The sequence below is a fragment of the Melanerpes formicivorus genome, unplaced genomic scaffold (assembly GCF_026170545.1).
Source record: "Melanerpes formicivorus ecotype bairdi unplaced genomic scaffold, bMelFor1.0.p_v2 SCAF_4, whole genome shotgun sequence".
NCBI lineage: Eukaryota > Metazoa > Chordata > Aves > Piciformes > Picidae > Melanerpes > Melanerpes formicivorus.
The window spans coordinates 26215781-26239592 of record NW_027142356.1 but is presented as its reverse complement, the minus strand read 5'-3'; the positions used below and the strand labels follow the sequence as shown (position 1 = coordinate 26239592).

At 45.5% G+C, this 23812-nt stretch overlaps 1 protein-coding gene across 27 annotated transcripts in view; it reads right to left on the bottom strand.

Annotated features, from left to right (window-relative positions):
- Positions 1–23812, bottom strand: part of ADGRL3 (adhesion G protein-coupled receptor L3) — a 614635-nt gene that overhangs the window by 577768 nt on the left and 13055 nt on the right. For 2 of the 27 annotated variants that reach the window (XM_068137390.1, XM_068137391.1), the window contains exon 2: positions 8144–8232. The exons of the other annotated variants lie outside the window; for them this stretch is intronic. The gene's annotated coding sequence lies outside the window, so the exon portion shown is untranslated. The remainder of the gene's footprint in view (positions 1–8143; positions 8233–23812) is intronic. 27 annotated transcript variants of the gene reach the window in all.

The following is a 23812-nucleotide window of genomic DNA, read 5'->3' as shown; positions in this document are numbered from 1 at the left end:
CATTTTATATCTAGAGCGGTCTATTTTAAGACAATTTCAGTGACCTTACTTAACAGAGATTATGCTGTGTTTCAATTAATTTTTACAGCATTCTAATTAATATTTTGGTGTCTGCTAGAAAGCATGCTGAGCTGTGTGAAAACCCACAAGTGCTGTTATTGAAGTGGAAGGAAGAACATAAGAGCCCTCCAGCCTTGCCTGGCAGAGTGGAACCGCTTCAGATGACCACTCCTCTAAGGCGCCAGCAGACCCTAGTGGGGGAAAAGTCAGCATTGAAGCTCAAATAGCTGAACCAATATCAAAGTATCACACAACCATTTTGGTTTGAAGAGGCTTTTAAGATCATCAAGCACAACTACTAACACAGCACTGCCAAGTCACCACTAAACCACATCCCTCAGCACCACATCTACATGGCATTTGAGTATCTGGACAGATGGGAACTCCACTACCACACTGGGCATCCTGTTCCAGTGCAGAAACCCTTTCAACAAAGTCATTTTTTAGTAACACTCATTCTAAACCTCCCTTGGTGCAACAGGAGGCCATTTCCTCTACTCTTATTGTAAAGTTCTCTGTTCATCCAGGCCAGCCTTCTTCCCCACCAGCTCATCTGACGGCACACCAGGAGACCTTACTCCTGCACCACAATGGTTTCCCTCCTGAAGAACATTCACTCTGACTCCCAATGGACTCCCAGGCTCCTAGAAATGTCAAAGTCTGCCTTCTGGAAGACCAAAGAGGCAGTTCTACTGACTCCCTCTCCTTGATTCCTCAAAAAATGAAAACTCACAGATTGTATTGGGTTGGAAGGGACCCTTAAAAGTCATCTTGCCCACCACCCCTGCAGGCAGCAGGCACACCTCCAACTATAGCAGGCTGCCCAAGGCCATATCAAGTCTGATTTTGAATGTCTCCAGTGATGGGGCCTCAACCACATCCCTGGACAGCCTGTTCCAGTATTTCATCACTTCCTGCTAATGTCCAACCTAAATCAACCCTGATCCAGCATCAAACCACTGGCCCTAGTCCTATTATGACAAGCCCTTCTAAACAGTCCCTTCCCAGCCTTCCTATAGGTCCCCTTCAGATACTGAAATGCAGCTCTGAGGTCTCCCTGATCTTTCTATACTGCAGGCTGAACAGACCCAATTCTTTCAGCCTGTGTTTGTAGGAGAGCTTCTCCAGTTCTCTGATCATCTTTGTGTCCCTCACTATGCCCAAGATGGTCTCCAACCTTAACATCAGCCACAAATCCTTCTCTGTTTATGTACAACAGGTCTAGCAGGGCACAATCTCCAGCTGGCTCCCTCACCAACTATGTCAGGAAGGTCTTTCACACAGTACAGGAACCTCCTAGACCATATTGTCTTGTCTGCTGCATTGGTTTTCCAGAAAACATCTGATAAGTCCCCTGCAAGAACAAGTGGCACCCACCTGCTTATAGAATATTTCATCTGCCTCTTGATCATAGTATCATAGTATCAGTCAGGGTTGGAAGGGACCACAAGGATCATCTAGTTCCAACCCCCCTGCCATGGGCAGGGACATCCCACACTGTATCAGGCTGGCCAGAGCCTCGTCCAGCCTGGGCTTAAACACCTCCAGGGACAGGGCCTCAACCACCTCCCTGGACAACCCATTCCAGGGCTGCTTGGGTGGTTTATAAGAGACTCCCACTGTAATATCCCCTTTATTGGCCTTTTCCCTGATTCTTACCTATAAACACACAACCCTATCATCACTATCATTATGCTCAAGACAAACAAAACACACCCTAAGACAACTTCACTGCCTCTCCTTCCTGGCCTATCCCTCTGAAGAGTTTGTAGAGTTGATAGCAAGATTGTCAGGGAGGGGAGATTTTCTTAGGCTAATGACTTTGCACAGGAACCCACACCACAAGCAGAGCCTTTTCCAGCCACCTGCTCAAATAGCTGAGTTCCAGGAGGTAGGAATGGCCAAACCATCACAGTTTATAACAGCACAGCCTTTTTTTGTAACCTCCACAGACAGATGAACCTTAGCTCATCTCATCTGACACAATGATTCCTGTGCACATTGAACACCTCTTGAGTAAACCATCCTCACACTCTTACACAGGCTTCTCTTGTAAGAACTAATTTCTGTTTCATCCCTGGGCTTGCAGAAGGCCTGAAGACACTACATGAAACCACCCTTTCAGTGCCATCAGACATGCAGGCTCTCTGATCCTGACACATCACATCTCTAAGCCAAGAGAGATCCATCATCTTCACCCCCCTTATTCATTCAAGCAAATGATAGCTTCTATAAACCCAAGATAATAAACAAAACCAAACTGAAATAACTCATTGAAGTCTCTGGGTATGCTGTGACTTCCACAGCAGTGTTTCTGCTCAGCACAACCTCAAATCATAGAACCACAAAGTTGTCTCTGTTGGAAAAGACCTACAGATCAAGTCCAACCTTCAACCCAACAAAACCACAACTGTTAAACCATGTCCCAAAGTGCCATGTCCACACATTTCTTGAATGCCTCCAGGGATGGTGACTCCACCATCTCCCTGGGCAGCCTCTTCCAATCCCTGACTGCTCTTGCAGCAAAAAAATAATAATAATTTCCTGTTCTCCATCCTAAATCTCCCCTGGTACAATTTCAGGCCAGTTCCTTTTGTTCTATCACCTGATACTTGGAGAAATATAAATATATTAACAATAAGAAGAAGGGCAGGAAGAACCTGCACTCCCTAGTGGACCTGGAGGGGAACACAGTTACTGAGGATGAGGATAAAGCTGAGGTCCTGAACACCTTCTTTGCCTCAATGTTTAACAGCAAGGCAGGAGTTCAGGACGAGTGGTCTCCGGAGCTGGGCGTTGGGGTCGGGGAGCAGAGTAATGCCCTGGAAATCCATGAGGAGTTAGTTCGGGACCTGCTGAGCCACTTGGATATCCACAAGTCCATGGGACCAGATGGGATCCATCCTAGGGTGCTGAGAGAGCTGGCAGGTGTGCTAGCTAGGCCACTCTCCATCATTTTCCTCCAGTCCTGGCTCACCGGTGAGGTCCCAGATGACTGGAAACTGGCCAACGTGGTCCCCATCCACAAGAAGGGTCGGATGGAGGAACCTGGAAACTACAGGCCAGTCAGCCTGACCTCAGTGCCAGGGAAAGTGATGGAGCAGATTATCCTGGTGGCAATAACTGCGCACCTGAAGGATGGCCAAGGGCTCAGGTCCAGCCAACATGGATTCAGGAAGGGCAGATCCTGCCTCTCCAACCTGATCTCTTTCTATGATCAGGTGACCCGCCTGGTGGATGTGGGGAGGCCTGTGGATGTGGTCTACCTAGACTTCAGCAAGGCCTTTGACACCGTCCCCCACAGCAAACTGCTGACTAAGCTGTCAGCCCATGGATTGGACCACTACACTCTGTGCTGGGTTAGGAACTGGCTGGAGGGCCGGGCCCAGACAGTGGTCGTGAACGGTGCCACATCCAGCTGGAGGCCAGTCACCAGTGGTGTCCCCCAGGGATCAGTGCTGGGCTCTGTCCTCTTCAACATATTCGTTGATGATCTGGATGAAGGGGTAGAGTCAGTCATCAGCAAGTTTGCAGATGACACAAAGTTAGGGGCAGATGTTAGTCAGTTAGAGGGTAGAAAGGCTCTGCAGAGGGACCTCGACCGACTGGAAAGATGGGCAGAGTCCAATGGGATGGCTTTCAACAAGTCCAAGTGCCGAGTGCTGCACTTTGGCTACGGCAATCCCATGCAGAGCTATAGGCTGGGGTCGGAGTGGCTGGAGAGCTCCCAAACAGAGAGGGACCTGGGGGTGCTGATCGACAGCCACCTGAATATGAGCCAGCAGTGTGCCCAGGTGGCCAGGAGGGCCAATAGCATACTGGCCTGCATTAGGAATAGTGTGGCCAGCAGGAGCAGGGAGGTCATAGTGGCCCTGTACTCTGCTCTGGTTAGGCCAGACCTTGAGTACTGTGTCCAGTTCTGGGCTCCTCAGTTTAAGAAGGACATTGAAACACTTGAGCGTGTCCAGAGAAGGGCAACAAGGCTGGTGAGAGGCCTTGAACATAAGCCCTATGAGGAGAGGCTGAGGGAGCTGGGATTGTTTAGCCTGGAGAAGAGGAGGCTCAGGGGTGACCTCATTGCCCTCTACAACTACCTGAAAGGTGGTTGTAGCCAGGAAGGGGGTTGGCCTCTTCTCCCAGGCAACCAGCACCAGAACAAGGGGACACAGTCTCAAGCTGCGCCAGGGGAGGTTCAGACTCGAGGTGAGGAGGAAATTCTTCACCGAGCGAGTCGTTCGGCATTGGAACCGGTTGCCCAGGGAGGTGGTTGAGTCATCGACCCTGGAGGCGTTCAAGGGGAGATTGGACGTGGCACTTGGTGCCATGGTCTAGTCATGGGGTCTGTGTTGATAGGTTGGACTCGATGATCCTCGAGGTCCTTTCCAACCTAAGTGATACTGTGATACTGTGATACTGTGATACTTTGATTTCTATTGCTGTCATTCCCATGAGCCCTCGCTGCTGACTGCTCTACAGCACCATGGCATGACTGTGTGAAGGACACTGCTAGAAAGATATTTGTGTCCCAAATCATGGGTTATCAGGACTCAGTAGATGTGATTGCATCAGCTGCAAATCTCAAACTCTGGAATTTATAACCAAAAAAATAATTTCCTAAGAAGTCTGAGCCATGTGACTGCAAATGAATTATGCTCCTCAAAATGCAGATGACCCTAGGCTGCGAGGGAGTGTTGATCTGCCTGAGGTCCTGTTGATGTACTGTCCTAAGGCAGCTGTATGATGTTCAACAAGGCCAAGTGCTGGGTCCTGCACTTGTGTTCACAACAACCCCATGAGCACTCCAGGCTTGGGGCAGAGTGGCTGGAAACTCCCCAGCAGAGAAAGGCTTGGCTGGGGGTTGAACAACAGCTGGCTGATCATGTGCCCGTAATGTGATCAGGTAGCCAAGAAGGCTACCAACCTCCTGGCCTGGATCAGCAATGGTGAGACCAGCAGCACCAGGGAAGTGACTGTCCCCCTGTAGTCAGCACTGGTGAGACCACACCTTGATTACTGGGTTCAGTTTTGGGCCTCTTATTCCAAGAAGGACATTTTGGTGCTGGAGCATGTCCAGAGAAGGGCAACAAAGCTGGTGAAGGGTCTGGAGAACATGGCTGGTGAGGAGCAGCTCTGCCCAGTGGTTTTTTTCATTACATTTTCCTTTCACATTTAATCCCCAGTGTGTCTTAATTTAACTTGAGAGGGCATCATAAAAATTCTACAGTACCTTTTTGCATCATTACCTTCTCAAACAAAACTATCCCAGCTTCTGCTGACATGTATGAAATAGGAAATTCTTCTCCAAAACAGCCTTATCAAAGGTACTATTATCAACATACTCAAGACCTCTTTCTTAAGTGTGAGCTATTGAATTAACAATGTTGACTCTGAGCTTGAAACACTTCAATCACCACCCACAACCATTTCCAGGACAATCCTTCTATTGTTGTCTGAGTTATCCCTCCCCAAGCCATTTACAGCACTACCTGGTCAATGTAGGGCAAACAAGGTGGGGTAGCATCTATATTTGGCACAGGTAGGGTACCATCAACCCAAGCAGCCTGGTATTTATGCAATGACAGATTAAAGAAAATGAGGTGTAGCCTGATGAACAAGGTCCTGCCATAATGAGGCACAGAAACTGTTGATTTCTTGGGGTTTGTTTGGTTTTTTTTCAGGGCACAGCCCTCATTTTATTTAGAATGGTGTAATAAATGGAAGCATTCAGAACATTTCAAGGAGCAGGAATGTTCACAGTGAGCTCAAACTTTGTTTTCTTCATTATTCTGAAGTCAATTAGACATGCTGCTGGAAGAAAAAAAAGTGGTTTGTATCCCCATGAACAAGCAAAGTATGGAAAAATAAACTTTAGGCAAGTGCAAGGCCTCAAATGTAAAGCTTTTGTCGTGCAAGGCCTCAAATGTAAAGCTTTTGTCATATGCTTACAGTTATCAGTTGCTCTTGGCATTGCAGAGCAGACTTGAGGAGAAGGACTTGCGGGTGTTAGTTGATGACAAACTCACCATGAGCCAGCAATGGTCACTGGGAGCCCAGAAGGCAGTCCTGTGCTGGGCTGCATCCAAAGCAGTGAGAGCAGCAGGACAGGGAGAGGATTCTGCCTCTCTGCTCAGCTCTGCCAAGACCCCAGCTGGAGTACTGCACCCAGCTCTGGTGTCCCCAGCCACAAGAAGGATGCAGAACTGCTGGAGCAGGTCCACAGGAGGCCATGAAGATGATCACAGAGCTGGAGAACCTCCCCTGTGGGGACAGGTTACCTGTTCCAGTCTTGAATAACATTTCCAGTCAAGAAGGTTCCTCTAATTGCCAACCTGAACCTGCAGTGGTGCAACCTGGGGACATGTGCTCTCATCCTATCACTAGGGAGACGAGACCAACCTCTACCTCACTCCTACCTCCTTTCAGGAAGTTGTAGAGAGCAATGAGATCTCCCCTCAGCCTCCTCTTCTCCAGACTAAACACCCCCAGTTCCCTCAGCTGCTCCTCACCAAGCCTGTTCTCCAGACCCTTCACCAGCTTCATTGGTCTTCTTTGGACAAGGTAGAACGAGCCAGGGCAAAGCAGCCTGGAGAGCCAGCGTATGCCAAAGGCTTTCCTGCAATATCCCTTTAAAAAAGGGCAACATTGCTTTACAATTGACTCCACAACATATTTACTTGCACGCTGACTACATATGTTGTACTTGGATGTCACAGCAGATTACTTGCTAATTATGCTAGGAAAAACCCAACTAATTACCACAGACTCTTTTCCTCTGGTTCAGAAGAGGTCAGAGCCAGACATTTACATGACAATCATGCCTACCATGAGCAGTGGCTGCTTTGAGCTGGAAAGGGCCCCTTGCTTTTGCACACGTGTCATTAAATAATCCTCTGTCTGTTTTGGTTTTTTTTTCCTAGAACATGCTGAAAACTGGGGATGCATCAAAACTCTGTACACCCATAAAAACTGAAGTGCTCTTGTTGCTAAGGAGTCTCTCTGCTCAGGCCAACAGAGCAAACATCAGAGAATCATACAATTGTTTCGGTTGGAAAAGACCTCTTAGATAAGGGGTGATTGTCCCTCTCCACTCTGCTGTGGTGAGACCCCACCTGCAGCACTGTATCCAGTTCTGGTGCCCCTAGCATAAGAGGCCATGCAGCTGCTGGAGTGGGTCCAGAGTTGGCCACAAAAATGATCATAGGTCTGGAGCACCTGTGCAACAAAAATAGGCTGAGTGTTGGAGCTGTTCATGCTGGAGAAGAAAAGGCTTCGGGGAGACCCTTCCAGTACCTGAAGGGAGCCTGCAAGAAAATCAGGGACTTTTTACAAGGACTTGTAGTGGTAGAACAAGAGGGAATGGAATGAAGCTTGAGAAGGATAGATTTAGACTGGAGATTGGGAAGACACTCTTGACAGTGAGGGTGGTGAGACACTGGAACAGGTTGCTGTGGGAGGTTGTGGATGCCCCCTCCCTGGAGGTGTTCAAGGCCAGGTTGGATGAGGCCTTGAGCAACCTAGCCTGGTGGAAAGTGTCACTGCTCATGGCAGAGGAGTTTGAACTAGATCATCTTGAAGGTCCCTTTCAACCTAAACCATTCTATGAAACTCTGAATCTATGAATCAACCCAACACTGCCATGGCCACTAAACCATGTCCCAAACTGCCATGTCCACACGTTTCTTGACCTCCTCCAGGTATGGTGACTCCACCACCTCCCTGAAATCAAACTCTTCATTCCCATTTTATCTGATCTTTCAGGCTGATAAAAACTTCTTTTCTGCTACTGAATGAAGGAAATCATATTAGGAGAGCTGATATTCATCAGAAATATTTGGAAGTGAATATGTGAACTACTTTGAACTGAGTTTAAATCGATAACTCTGCTACTGTGGCTAGTTTTATTGAATTGTCCATTGCAATAATATCATTTCAATTATCTTCTGATGACAGCATTACCCTGCTCTCTAAGCTGTGTTTATTCAGCTGGAAGGTGAAATGTAATGCTTCTTCATTTGACCAATCAGACACACTATTTCTTTTAATGCTTTTTTAGTGAATGATCACCGAGGGCTTGCCCTCTTACCTGTGTGCCATGCTCTTCCCTCAAAAGGTCAACACCTTCAGAAGCCTTCATCTTTGACAGCATTTCTTTTTTCTTGCAGAAATCAAGCACTAGAAGGCAAGTTCAAACATCACATAAACAAACTTTGGCTCAGGGTGGTAGTGGAGTCACCATCCCTGAAGTTGTTCAAGGAACATGTGGACGTGCCACTCTGAGACATGGTTTAATGGCCATGGTGGTGTTGGGTTGAAGGTTGGACTTGATGACCTTGGAAGTGTTTTCCAACCAAAACAATTCTATGATTCTATGGAAACAGCGTAGGTTAAGCACTTAGGATCACTCATGGGTGTTTCAACAGATCCAAGGAGGGGGTTGGAAGCAAGAGAAGCTGGTGGCTATGCATGCAAGCATTATTTACACATGCCAGATGACAGATAAATCTGTATCCATAGAATCATAGAATGGTTTGGGTTGGGAGGGACCTTAAAGATCATCTCATTCCAACCACCCACCCACCATGGGATGAGACACCTTCCACACCTTCCACTAGACCAGGTTGCTCAAGGCCTCATCCAAGCTGACCTTGAACACATCCAGGGAGGGGCATATACAAGCTGCCTGGGCAACCTGTTCCAGTGTCTCACCACCCTCACTGTAAAGAATTTTTTCCTCATTTCCAGTCTATCATCTTCAATCTTCATTCCATTCTCTCTCATCCTATCACAACAAGCCCTTATAACAAGTCCCTGGTGGAAATGCAAGAGGGGAGCAGCCTGTTATCTGTTATAAACATTTAAAATTTGTTGTTACCTTGTAAACATTCAGCTTGAAAGTGGGAAGGGACAAAAAAATGTTTTGAAGCTCAATTCTATGTTTTCTCCCAAAATATTTTAACTTTTAAAGCTTCACTTCATAGCTTCACGTCCAGAGCATTTATCTTTTCCTTTGTCATGTTTATCTCCAGGAGAGTTTAAAAGCACAAAGATGAAGTCACAAGCAGAAACCACTCATCACCCTAACACAGCACTTGTCAGCAGTGAATTTCACAGCACTTGACAAAGGTGCTGAGAATTCTTAAGCCCATTTCAATGAGGAAACCAGAAACTGAAAAGAAAAAAATAAAATGGCCCACACCAAAGCCAGGAATAGGATCCTGCTCTCCTATCCAGCCCTTGGAACACCAAAACCTCATGTGTATTAGCACATTATGACCACTAGCATTGATGTGCTCTGCAGAAGTCTTCTTTACATAGAATACATCGCATAAACCAGGTTGGAAGAGACCTTCAAGATCATCGCGCCCAACCCATCAACCAATCCAACCCACCTAAACAACTAAACCATGGCACCAAGCACCCCATCAAGTCTCCTCCTGAAAACCTCCAACGATGGTGACTCCACCACCTCCCCAGGCAGCCCATTCCAATGGGCAATCACTCTCTCTGTATAGAACTTCCTAACATCCAGCCTAAACCTCCCCTGGCACAGCCTGAGACTGTGTCCTCTTGCTCTGGTGCTGGCTGCCTGGGAGAAGAGACCAACATCCACCTGTCTACAACCTCCCTTCAGGTAGTTGTAGAGAGTAATAAGACAGCAAACTCTAAACCTCCATTCTTGAGCTGTGTGGCTTGATATTTTCCCTTTGCTCTGTCAAAAATCAAAGTCACTGAGTTTAGTCCAATTTTTTGACTAATGGTCACAGAAACCATAAGTGTATTTGGTTGCCTTGCCAGCACTAAAAAGGACATCATTGCTCTTTACAACACCCAGAAAGGAGGTAGGAGCGAGGTGGGTGTTTGTCTCTTCTCCCTAGTATCAGGTGATAGGAGGAGAGGAAATGGCCTCAAGTTGCACAAGGGGAGGTTTAGGCTGGAGAATAGGAGAAACTTCTTGAGTGAAAGGGTTCCAGTCACTGGAAGTGTATCAAAGAGGCAGAGATGTGGTGCTGAGGGCCATAGCTTAGCCTCAGCCTTGGTAGATTTGGAGAATGACTGAACTGCATGATCTTAAAGGGCTTTTCCAACTGAAGCAATGCTAAAATTCTGTGATCCATGTCCACGTACATTGCAGCTGCAGCCTAGCCAAGGAACTATTACCACTTTGCAGCTTTCAATTTAAGAGCATCAGTGTGTGACAATTTAGATATATTAAATCCTGTTAGGCCAACAAAAGTGATGATTTAACTAGCAGAACACATAGCAGTGATTTAGATGTCATTTTTCTACCAGCAATTAATCCACTAGACTTCATACTTTGATCATGACACTTGTGGATTATACTTTTTAGGAAAAAGAAAAAAGAAGGAAAAAAGGAAAAGAAAACAACCTTAGAGATAGGAAGGAAATTGCCAAGTTGTGCCACCACTACCTATAATTTCATTCTCCTCGCTGCCAAGCTCAGCCTAGGTCTTTTGCTCTGCGTACAAATGCTAATTACGGCTCAACACTAATGCTAATCCTGACATCTGCTAATTAAAAGATCACGTCTTCTGCTGAGTCATCAGTGTTAGTCAAATGAAAACATTAATCAGTTTAAAATTAAATAAAAAGAAAAAAAAGAAAAGGAAAAAAGAAATTGAGTCCTTGGTTCAATTAATATCAGAGTGCAGACTGGGAGTGTTCCAGAGCAAGTGTCAGAACTTTCCACCAGTTATCTGATACTTAGTGAAAGAGGGAACCCTTCAGTGTGGTGTGGTTGCTCTGTTCTCTGCAATCATTCACTTTCTCCTTCTTTAATCCTTGCTCCTCTATAATCACAGCACATCTGCAAAGCCAAGACCTGTCCTGACATCTCAGGGCCTACCCATGACAAGCACATCCATCTGTGTGTGTCAATTTCCACAGCTTAAAGTCCCACTGAAGTTCAAAGGGACCACTCTTTTCTACACGTAACACATACTTCTACAGAACAGGGTTCTCAGGTGTCTTGGGGTGCATTAAGAAGAACATGGACATCAGGTCAAGGGAGGTTCTCCTGCCTCTCTACTCTGCCCTGCCGAGACCACATCTAGAGTATTGTGTCCAGTTCTGGGCTCCCCAGCTCAAAAGGGACAGGGAACTACTGGGGAGAGTCCAAGAGAGGGCTACAAGGATGATGAAGGGACTGGGGTGTCTGTCCAATAAGGAAAGACTGCGAGACCTGGGGCTGATTAGCCTGGAGAAGAATGAAAGAGTATAGCCCTATCAGCATGCAAAAAATAAAAAGCATCCCCTCAACCCCCAAAAATATTAAATATCTTTTTTAATATTCCTCAGCCTAAGGTCAGTTAAAGGTGGCTCAGCAAAACGGAGCCAAGTCAATTTAATTCAGCAGACCAAGAGGTAGCACAGTGGCAGCTTGCTCAAGTAGAAAAGTTACTACGGTGTGCCTGGTGGCCAGGTCCCACTGGCCATGGTATTTATTATCCCAGTCAACATCTTTATTTCTAAGGAAGCCACAAATTGAGTTTATCACCTTTTTTAACAATGCTAACATGAAAATGCTCTTTAGACACCATAGAAAGTTAGGGGTTGGAAGGGATCTCAAAAGATCATCCAGTCCAACAACCCTGTTACAGAAGGATTACCAAGGGCAGGTCATGCAGGAACACATTCAGGTGGGTTTTTTAAGTCTCCAGAGAAGGAGACTCCACAACCTCTCCGGGCAGCCTGCTCCAGGGCTCTGCAACCCTCACCATAAACAAGCTTCTCCTCATGCTGAGGTAGAAAAAGATCAGGTGCCAAGGTTTCTCTCCTTCCTGCACCTTCTTAGCTACATCCTCTGCAATTGCCACCTCACTTACACTTCAAAGTTTCCACTGTGGGGATGTCTCAGACTGTGATCTATCTCTGGCTAATAATCCACTGTGGCCAGTTATAAATTAGTCATGTTGAGAAAAGGTCTAACAAAGGTAGCGGTGCCGCTCCGTAACGCACCAGCAGTATCGCCAAGCCCGCTTTCAATAGAATAGGCAACTCAATCAAGCAGAGAATGTGACAGAGCCTTCCAACTGCAAAAGGATCTTAAATCATTAATGAACCTAAGAATTTAATGTATGCAAATTAAATTATATATGCATATTTCAATGGGCTTAAAGTTTATGTGCATACTTTACCCAGGAATCTGTCTTGTGATATGATTAGAGGGAAACGGTGACAATTCAGATTTTTTATTACTCTGGACTGTAAAGCCTTCATGTAATTTATGTTAACTTAAAGAGGTACCAAAAGCCATCAATTAAAGAAGGACTTTATGTGATATAAATAGACTGCAGCCTCGTTGAAGGTGCTATCAGCACTGCTGCAATAAATCATCTGAAGATGACAGAATCACAGAATTGTTTGGGTTGGAAATGCCTTTTAAGATCAGCAAGTCCAACCATCAACCTAAGACCATCATGGCCACTAAACCATGTCCCAGAGAGCCATGGCCACACATCTTGAACACCTCTAGGGATGGTGACTCCACCACCTCCCTGGGAAGCCTGTTCCAATCCCTGACCACTTTTGCAGCAAAGAAATTGTTCCTAATCTCCATCCTAAACCTCCCCTGGCACAATTTCAGGCCATTTTCTCTCATTCTATCACCTGATACTAGGGAGAAGAGATCAATCCTCACCTCACTCCAACTTCCTTTCATGGAGTTGTAGAGTGCAATGAGGTCTCCCCTTAGCCTCCTGTTCTCCAAGCTGACCACCCCCAGTTCCCTCAGCTGCTCCTCAACAGACCTGTTGTCCAAACCCTTCACCAGCTTTGTCGCCCTTCTCTGGACACCCTCCAGTAACTCAATGTCCTTCTTACAGTTGAGGGTCCTAAAACTGAACCCAATATTCAAGGTCAGTGCTTTGATTGGGTCTCACTTGCCTCTGCTTTTGAACAAAAGGAAGAAGCCCAACCTAAGATTATGGATAGGATTTGAGGAGAATAATTTGAGATCCATCCTGGTCATCAGACAAGGGGTTGAAATGTTACCAGGGCATGACACAGGGCATATCAGCTTGTGTGTTTGTCAAATAAACTGTCTGTCCTGGCAAAAAAACTTTTAAAGATGAGAAGGGAATATGTGATAAAATGTTAACTTTATTGATTGTGCTCTAAAAGAAATAAATGTCTCAGTCCAGCTGCAGGGGACAGAGCAGTTCATGGATATTGAATACCTTTTGGAAATTATGATCACACACACAGGATGACAAAGAATGCCAGATTGGAAGGGAACCCAAGATCATCTGCTCCAACCTTTCTAGTTAACAGTAGAGTTGAAATGAGCTGGCCCAGCACCCTCTCCAGCTCAGTCTTCAAACTGTCCAGTGAAGGGGATTCCACTGCTCTCCTTGGGAGATGATTCCAATGTCCAACTGTTCTCCTGGGGAAACATTTTCTTCTGGAGTCCAATGGCAATCTCCCCAGCAGAAACTTGTCCCCACTAGCCCTTATTTTCTTTCCATGGGACTCCTTGAAAAGTAGAATCTCCATCCTCTTGGAGCCACCCCTTATATCCTGGTCCATGGTAACAAAGTCTCCCCTAAGCCTTCTCTTCTCAAGGCTGAAACAAAGCAGCTTTCTCAGCCTTTTCTCACATGGCAGGGCTTCCAGTCCTCTGATGATTCTCCTGGCCTTTCTCTGTATGCTGTCCAGCCTGTCCACACCTTTTGTACAGCAGGGATGCAAACTGGACATTATGTTGAAGCTTTTCCCCTTTCTATTAAAGCAGGCCAAAGAAACATCCCCCAAAACAAATGCCAAGGTTCTTTTACCTTCTGAAGTCTAACCCACTATTTCCTGATATAAGCCATTCACTGGGAACACAAGAAAATTCAGGCAGTCAATGGCCCTTTTAGGAAGCTATTTTTTTTTCCAAGCACAGAGAATTGCTCTATTATATTGATAAAAATAACACATTTACCTTGCCACAGTGAAAGCACCCAGTCTGAGGCAGAATTGAATAATTTACCCCCTCCCCAGTTCTTTCCTCTCCCCTCCCCTCATTTTTTCTTCCTCTTTTTCCCTCCCTTGAACAGATTGACAACACTCCCAATGAATAAATCACAGGGAAAGGTGAAGAACCAAGGTAGGTGTTCCCAAAGTGCAGCACCACATTCACCTAATGCCAGTAGCAAGTGGCAAGTGATAGAAGGAAATGGCCTCAAGTTGCACCAGGGGAGGTTTAGGTTGGATATTAGAAGAAACTTTTTGAATGAAAGGGTTCTCAAACACTGGAACAGGCTACCCAGTGAGGTGGTTCAATCCTCATCCCTGGTGGTATTTCAAAGAGGCAGAGATGTGGTGCTTAGTGACATGGTTTAGGACCAACCTTGGTAGGTAGATAACAGTTGGACTCAATATGCTTAAAGGTCTTTTCCAACTGAAACAATTCAATGATCCTAAGGTGGTAATGGTGCCCACAGACCTAAAGCTCACCAACTTCACCAGTGACTTCTGCCATGATGCTGAACCCTTCCTATCTGAGTCTCTGGAGACTTTCAAAACCTGCCTGGATGCATTCCTGTGTCACCTGCCCTAGGTGATCCTGCTTTAGCAGGGATGTTGGACTAGGTGATATCTGGAGGTCCCTTCCAACCCCTAACATTCTGTGATTCTGAGGTGGCAATCTGTGCTAGGCCCAAACCCAGCAAAGCCTGTGCTCAGCTGCAACAGAGGATTTGAGCCCTGTTAGAGCATCTGCACAAATGCTTGGTTGAATTATGAATCTGCCATTTACATCTCTTCCTGTTCTCAGTTCTCTCTGGGCACTCACTAAAATCACACAAGATCTAATGACCTCATTAAAGAGTTCTGAATGCTCACAGCACTGGGAATGCCAGCTTTCAACCCAACTCATGGCAAATGAAGGTTAATAAATGGCAACTATCATACTCCTTTTAAGAGTTTTGTTGTTACACAGAAATACTAAAAATAAATCACTGCAAGAAAAGAGCAAACACCTGTGCTGGTCCTGAATGGTGTCAGACACTAGTCTCAAGAGCACACTAGCTCTAAGGGCCACACATTGAAGCATTCAAGGTATTATAGCAATATGTTGCTTTGTCCGTGACATGGACAGTGGGATAGAGGCACCCTCAGCAGGTTTGCAGATGCTGTGTGATGTGTTTGGTATGCTGGAGTGAAGGGATCCTTCCAGAGAGGCCTGGATAAGCCTGAAAGGTGGACCCATGCCAACCTCATGAAGTTCAACAAGGCCAAGTTGAAGGTCCTGTATGTTGGTTGGGGCACTCCCAAGCACAAATCCAGGCTGGGTGAGGAGTGGCTTGAGAACAGACTAGAGGAGAAGGACTTGGGAACATCAGTTGATGAAAAACCCTTCATGCTCCAGCAATGGTTGCTGGCAGCCCAGAAGGCAGCCACGTTCTGGGATGCATCAAAAGAAGAGTGACCAGCAGGACAAAGGAGATGATTCTGCCCCTCTGCTTTGGTGAGACCACATCTGCAGTACTGTGTCCAGTTCTTCTGCCCCAAACAGAAGAAGGATATGCAACAGTTGCAGAGGGTCCAGAGGAGGGCTGAAGCACCTCCCCTCTGCTCCCCTGAGAGAGTTGGAGCTGTCCAGCCTGGGGAAAAGGAGGCTCCAGGGAAACCTCATAGCAGCCTTCTAGTACCTGAAGGGGACCTCCAAGAAAGCCAGGAAGGGACTTTTTACAAGGGCTTGTAGTGATAGGATAAGAGGGAGTGGAATGAATCTTGAGGAGGGTAGAATTAGACTGGAGATTAGGAAGAAATTCTTTCCAGTGAAGGTGATGAGACACTGGAACAGACTGCCCAGGGAGGTTGTGGATGCCCCCTGTCTGGAGGTGTCCAAGGCCAGGTTCAACAAGACTTTGAGCAACCTGGTCTAGTGGAAGGTGTCCTTGCCCATGGAAGGGGAGTTGGAACTAGATTTCAGGTTTTAAAAAGGAGCTATCTAGTGAAAAAGCTATCAAAGCACATTACCAGTCTACAGAAATCAGGCTAATGTCTTCCTAAGATACAATTATTGAAGTGCATCCATTTACTTTTCTTACTGAAAGGAGGTTGGAGTTGATCTCTTCTCCCTAGTAACAAGTGATAGGAGGAGAGGAAATTACTTCTAGTTGCACCAGAGGATGTTTAGGATGGATATTAGAAGAAATTTCTTAACTGAAAGGGTTCTCAAAGACTGGAACAGGCTCCCCAGGGAGGTAATAGAATCCCCATCCCTGGAGGTGTTTCAAAGAGGCAGAGATGTGGTGCTGAGGGCCATGGTTTAGCACCAAGCCTTGGCAGAGTTAAATGGTTGAACTCAGTGATCTTAAAGGTCTTTTTCAACTGAAACAATTTTGTGATTCTATGGTTTTCACTTCCCTGTAAACCAGCTTTTTCTTTCCTATGCCTGTCCTTTTAAATCTAAATAGCAAATAGTCTCCCAGCCTGTTTTTACTAATGGAGCTTCAAATTTACATACTTTTCAGGGGAAAATAAAAACAACAAGAAACAAAAACAACAAAGCAAATAAAGCCAAATACACTAAACATTTAAAGAAATAATAGTAATAAAAGGAAACAACACTACAGAAGTCAGAGCAGTTTGTATTAACAGCTGCTGTAAAACCAAAGGGAACACAGGCCTGCATTAAAATAATATTTAAAATTCTCACCAGAAGAGACCTGCAGACTTGCACAAACACAGAATGGTACTGAGAAAGAAGCCTCTACTAGGACTTGTCTATTTAATTGTGTTCTTCACTGGGAAAAGCTGGGTTTAATGTAATGCCTCGGTACTATTCTGTCTCAATCAGCTCTTTCTTACACAGGCAGATAGAATCATAGAAGCATAGGCTTGGTTCAGTTGGAAAAGCCCTTTTAAGATCATCCAGTCCAACCATTCGCTATCTCTGCCAAGTCTGAGGTTATACCATGGCCCTCAGCACTACATCTCTGCTTCTTTTAATCACCTCCAGGATGGGGATTCAACCACCTACCTGGGGAGCCTGTTCCAGTCTTCAAAAACCCCTTCAGTTAAGAAGTTTCTTCTGATCTCCAACCTAAACCTCTCCTAGTGCAACTTGATGCCATCTCCTCTCTTCTTTCACTTCTTACTAAGGGGAAGAGACCAACACTCACCCGGCTTCAACCTTGAAAGAAGTTTCAAGGAGCTGTAAAGAGCCACCCTTTCTCAAGACACTAAAGTTGTATTGACCAGAACTCCCAGTGCACACAAGCTCTAACCAGAAACATAGTTCCTCCAATAAAAGGAAGATTTGTTCAGATTTCAAATTTGCAAATCAGTGAAAGAAATTTCAGCTAAGATAACATTAAAATGTCCTGGTAAAATTCCTGGGACCCTGTCTCTCTCTGCAAGTGCTGCTCTGCAGAAGAAGAGAGACAGATTTTGACTGGTCTATTCTATTCTATTCTATTCTATTCTATTCTATTCTATTCTATTCTATTCTATTCCATTCCATTCCATTCCATTCCATTCCATTCCATTCTAACATTTAGGAGCATTACCAGCTTACAGCCTTCATACTGCTCCAAGGGGTTCACCATGCAAACTAATTGTATTCAAAATGAAATACATTTGCTGCAGAATCAGAGAACCATAGAATTGTTCTGGTTGGAAAAGACATCTGAAGATCATCAAGTCCAACCTTCACCCTAACACTATCATGGCCATTAAATCATGTCCCAAAGCACCATGTCCACAGTTTCTTGAGCACCTCCAGGGATGGTCACCCCACCACCCCCTGGGCAGCCTGTTCCAATGCCTAATACCTAACCTTTTCAGGAACAGACCCTTGACAAAGCAGTTCCTTTGCTCACTGTGTTTAGGAGGATGATGCTGACCAAAAAGTAAGTGAAGATGTTTGATGCAGTGATCAATGGCCAGCAATGGGCGCAAATCCACAGGACTATGCTGCAAAGAGACACAATCAAATCTTAACCAATGTCTTAAACCTGAGAGAGATCATTTCAATGACACATGTGCATAGTTTCAGGAGACTATGGAAGGCATGGATATGCTTCATCATCAATGACTTGAAGCACAGTTACCATATTCTGGGGCTACCAGATAACCCTGAATGGAACATTTTCAACCCCCTGCATCAAGAATCAGTCACCTTCAGCAAAGGCAGCTGAAATTTTCAAGTAATATTATCCCTTTTTTTTTCTTTTGAGGCAATGAGTCATAGAAAGTCCTTTATTGGCTCGAACCCCATGTGGTTTCCTTTCGATTTTTTAATTTGATCTGACAATTATGACTGTAAAGCACAAATTGAATTTTTAAGCCACACTGAGGTAAACACTCAACAACATCTGCTTTGTTTTCACTGCTCATTTCCAACTTATTTAGAACAATAGTAGCTTTAAAGGCTTCTTCATCAGGAGTTGACATCCTGCATTTGAATCCTTCTATCATCCCTCCTTTTATTAAGAGAGCTCCAGAGGAGAGCCACGAAACTGATCAGGGGTTGGGACACCTCTGCTACAAGGACATGCGGAGGGAGCTGGGGTTGTTCAGCCTGGGGAAGAAAAGACTCTGGGGATAGCTAATAGCAGCTTTCCAGTACCTGAAGGGTGCTACAAGAAGGCTACAGAGAGACTGTTTCCAAAGGCCTGCAGTGATAGGATGAGGGGCAATGGTTTGAAATTAGAGAGGAGCAGATTTAGATTGGATGTTAGGAACAAGCTCTGCAACACAAGGGTGCTGGGACACTGCAAAGGATTGCCCAGTGAGGTAGTTGAGGCCCCATTCCTGGAGATACTCAAGTTCAGGCTCAGCAGGGCTCTGGGCAACTTGATTTAGCTGAGGATATCCCTGCTGACTGCAGAGGGGATTGGAGTAGATGTCTTTTAGAGGTCCCTTCCAACCCAGGCCATTTTACAAAGATGAGTGACAGGCTGAGGGGTAATGTCTTCAAACTGGAAGAAGCTCATTTTAGATTAGACATTAGAAGGAAATTCTTCATCATGAGGCACTGGAACAGGTTGCCCAGGAAGGTGTGGATGCCTCTTCCCTGGAGGTGTTCAAGGCCAGTTTGGATGAGGCCTTGAGTAACCTGGTCTAGTGGAAGGTGTCCCTGCCCATGGCAGAAAGGTTGGAAGCAGATGATCTTTAAGGTCCCTTCTGACCTAAACTGTTCTATGAATCTATGAACTTTGAGCACCTCTGCGCTCCGCACACCATCCCACAGCTTATGCTGCTGCAACACAGCTACACAAATATCAGCTGTAAAGCAGCCAGGAAAAACGATCCCAGGCGAAAACAGCCCAGCAAAAGCTACAAACCCAACGTAGATTTTAAAATTAGAGCTTCATTTCCCAGCCTGCTTCCCTATACAGCCACAGAAACAGATGGCAAAACTAAGGGGTTTGATTTGGGGGTGGAGGGGAAGCAGTCAAAACTTGCACTGGAACATCTGTCCAAGCTGTAGCTCTCAGTATCAAGAAAGGAGAGTAGGAAAAATAAAAAGTGCTTTTTCAGGAGTCTTAAGAGACTAGTAGGGTCTGTGCACATCACATTTGTAGTATGCAGTAGCTTCAGCAGGTAAACCTTTAATTTGGTAGGGACCAGGACCTTAGGGATGCAAGGTCATGCTTCAAGGTCATCTGTGGGTGCAGCATCCCTGGGCCCCTACCCGAGGGATGCCTTCCCACGAGTTGAGGCAAACACAGCCCCCAGCATCTGCCTTTTCAGCCTCTTCACAGCCTTTTACAGGTGTAATTGCTCAGGTTTGAAGGTTACTACATGTTCTTGGGGGAAAATAAAGCCACGGAGGCACAAAAGCACGCAATGGGAGTCCCACTCTAAACGTACAGGTCTACACAAAAAGTAACAGGAGAGATCCCTCACATTCCACCAGCACTGCATTTATTTTTGTAATATTTAAAGTACAGCAGTTCAGCTCGTGCCAGTTCTCCTTTGAGTAAAGCGAGAGCTCCTCCTGGGCACAAGCTCTGTGAGGACCAGGGGCCATTTCAATTCCTCCCCGTGCACATCCTGCTGGATCAGCTTTGCTGCACCAGGTACTGGCTTATCGTGCAGAGTCACATTTACATTGGAAATGCTCTGCAAGCCAAGGAGACTAATTTCCTGGGGTGGGATTCACCTCCTCCATCTTAAAGTATCTGCAATGTAAATGTCTCTATCTGAGCTTGTCACCTTAGGCTACCTTTGCAGTCAGAGGAAAGAAATAAGCTTTTTTAGGGTGCAATTCACCTGACCTATTTTTAATGTCTACATGAGAAGGAAAGGAATCATGCCCCAGAAGCACCTGCCTCTTGCCATTAGCTAGAAGGCCAGTTTAAATTATTAGCTTGCATAGAGATGTCTCTGCTCAGCCAGATAAACTAAACCTACCTCATCCTTCTCCTTTGAAAAACAAAAACCAAGCCCAAAACTCACAAAACAAATGAACAAACAAAAAAAAACCACAAATCCAAGCAAAACACTAAAAAAGCCACACACACTAATCCCACAGCAAAAGTGGGGTGAGAAATAAACAATAATATGACAAAAATATGAAGTGAGCTTAAACAAACAAGGCAGCACAGTGCCAGCTTCCTGGGCACCAGCTGCAATAAAAGCTTTCTAATAAGGTATCACACAGATTTACAGACTGCATTGGCTTAGAAGGGACCCCCAAAGGTCATCTTGTCCAAGTCCCCTGCAGGCAGTAGGGATACCTATAACTAGAGCAGGCTGCCCAGGATAACATCAAGTCTCATCTTGAATGTCTTCAGGGATAAGGCCTCAACTATATCACTTAGCAACCTGTTTCAGTGTTTCACCACTCTCATTGTCCTTCCTCCTGATGTCCAACCTAACTCCCCTGCTCCAGTTTCCAACCATTGCCTCTCGTCTTATCACCACAGACCCTTCTAAACAGTCTCTCCCCAGACTTGTTGTAGGTCCCCATCAGATACTGAAATGCAGCTCTAAGGTCTCCCTGGATCTTTCTCTTCTCCAGGCTTAACAGCCCCAATTCTTTCAGCCTGTCCCCACAGGGAAGGTTCTCCATCCCTCTGGCAATTTTTGTGCCCTTCTCTGCACCCACTCCCTCAGGTCCATGACTCTCTCATGTTGGTGTCTCCAAAGCTGGACACAGCACTCCAGGTGAGGTCTCAGCAGAGCAGAGCAGAGCAGCAGAATCACCTCTCTCTATTTGCTGGTTATTCTGCTTTTGATGCATCCCAGGTTGCAATTTGTCTTCTGGGCTGCAAGCACTCACGCCTGGCTTATGTCCAGCTTCTTGTGCACCAGCACCCCCAAGTCCTTTTCTGCAGGACTGATCTCAATGCCATCATTCCCCAGCCTTTACTGATATCATGTTCCTGCCCCTGGCAGGTGGGTTTGAATTAGATGGCCTCTAAGGTCCCTTCCAACCTAAACCATTCCAATAATGAGACTGTCAACCATTCCAGGTTTAGCTGATGGCAATCCACAGAAGTGGCCAGCTGCCCACCCACCAAACATGTCCTGATGGATGCTCTTCAGCAGCGTCTTGCTCTGTGTGGCCCAGCCCAACTCCATGACTGGGCAGATACCAGCAGAACAAGCAGATCCAACTGTCAGCCTAAGACCACCAGAGCATCTGAGCAGAACAGTGTAATGACCCAGATATGAAAATCTTTCAATGTGGCAAAAGAAGAAATATGTTTTTCATTGGCCTGGTATCTTAAAAGGTAAATAACATGAGAATTGATATGCAAGGTGGTGAGAAAAAGCAAAAGGAAAGAATAAAAAAAAATCCACTCCCTTTGTAAGCTTTTTGAGGCCACAGAATGGAGACAACTGCAAGGCTTTCTACTCATCCTCCTCTACTCACACATAGAATCACAGAATCGTTTCAGTTGGAAAAGACCTCCAAGATGACCAAGTACAACCATCAACCTAACGCCACCATGGCCACTAAACCATGTCCCCAAATGCCATGTCCACACGTTGGTGACTCCACCTCCTCCCTGAGCAGCCTGTTCCAATGCCTGAGCACTCCCGCAGTGAAGAAATTGTTCCTAGTATCCAACTTAAACCTCCCCCGGCACAATTATCTTTTCTGCTATGATGTAACATCAGCACCTAGAGCTGAGCACTGCAGCACAAACACTGCAAGGCAACATCCAGATACCGTGACATGATTAATTTGTGGCTCCCAGCAGGTCTTCCCAGATGATGAATTGTCTTGCCAGTTGCTGAAATCTCAGTACCGAGACCACAGACCTGCATTAAACAAAGCAGCACTCCTGCCATTATTTGATCTCTCCTTTTTGATGAAACATGTCCTCTGGCTTAATTTAAATAATTGCTGCGTGTTACAATAGCATCAGTAGATGCACATAGATCATCTTCACCTACTCTGGATGTCTGATGAAATGAATCTGGAAATGGAAGGTGGGCCTCAAAGCTGATCAGAGGGCTGGAGCACCTTCCCTACGGGGACAGGCTGAGGGAGCTGGGGATGTTGAGCCTGGAGAAGAGAAACCTCTGGGGAGAGAGATTTAGACTGAAGATTAGGAAGAAATTTTTTAAGGTGAGGGTGGTGAGCCACTGGAACAAGTTGCTGCAATGGTTTAAGCCTTAACTGGGAGTTAAGAGCTCAGATGGGGGCAAGGCTGAGAATCTCTCCCCCGCTCCCCCCTCCTCCTTCCCAACAGAGAGGGAAAAAAAAGGAAAGGAGCAAATCCACCAAACAATAATTTGGAGTTGGCTTGGAAGTAGAGAGATAAACAGTTTTTCTTTAAACAAAACAAAATATATATATATCAATAACAGGTAAGGTTCACAAGGGCAAGGAACAAGGATGGATGGGAGGGGGACAAATAGGAAGAATACGAAACCAGTTTCTCTCTGAAGAGGCATGGAGGCAGCAGGGAGCAGGATCAGGCCCAACCATGTGGCAGATGAGCAGGAAAGCAGCCACAGTCCCTCTCATCCAGGAGAAGCAAGAGCCAAAAGGAGAGCTAATAGCTGCAATGCCCTGCTTTTTATACCCTAGCTGGGCAGGGAGGGGGGAGTGGAACAGACTCAGTTTCCCAGGGGGAAAAATGCCTTGCAGGGAGGGCTAAGCACTCGCAAGCCCTCTACCCTGTTTGCCAGAATGGATATTAACCCACCACAGTTGCCTAGGGAGGTTGTGGATGCTCCCTCCCTGAAAGAGTTCAAAAGGAAAAGAAAACAAAAAAAATAAAAAGGGAAAAAAAAATGAGAAAAGAAGAGGAAAAAGGCAAAACCATATTCTTTAAAAAAGAGTAATTTTTTTTAAGTTAAAAATCAAAGAATAAAAACAAGAGAAAAATTTAAAAAAATATTTTAAAAAGAAAGAAACAAGAAAAGGAGATATAAAAGGGAACAAAAATAAATAGAGGAAAAAAGGGGGGAAAAAATGGGGGAAAAGAGAGGAAAAAGGAAAGCAGAAAAATAAATGAGAAAAAAAAAGAAAAATGAGAGAAAAAAAAAGAAGAAAAACAGGTGGGAGGGAAGAAGGGAAAAAAGGTAATAAGAAGAGGAAAAAGAGAAATAAAAGAGAAAAAAATAAATAGAGGAAAGCCCCTCCATACTTCCTTTCCACAAACCTCCTCTTAGTCTCACTGCTTTAGAAACCAAAGACCCACTTAAGGCCATTAGCATTGACCCCTACCATGCTTCTCTGGTCTGTCCTTTGAGGGGTTTTTGTTTGTGATATGAGTTGGGTTTGAGGTTTTGGGAAGGTTTTTGGTTGGGTGTTTGGTTGGGGGTGTTGGGG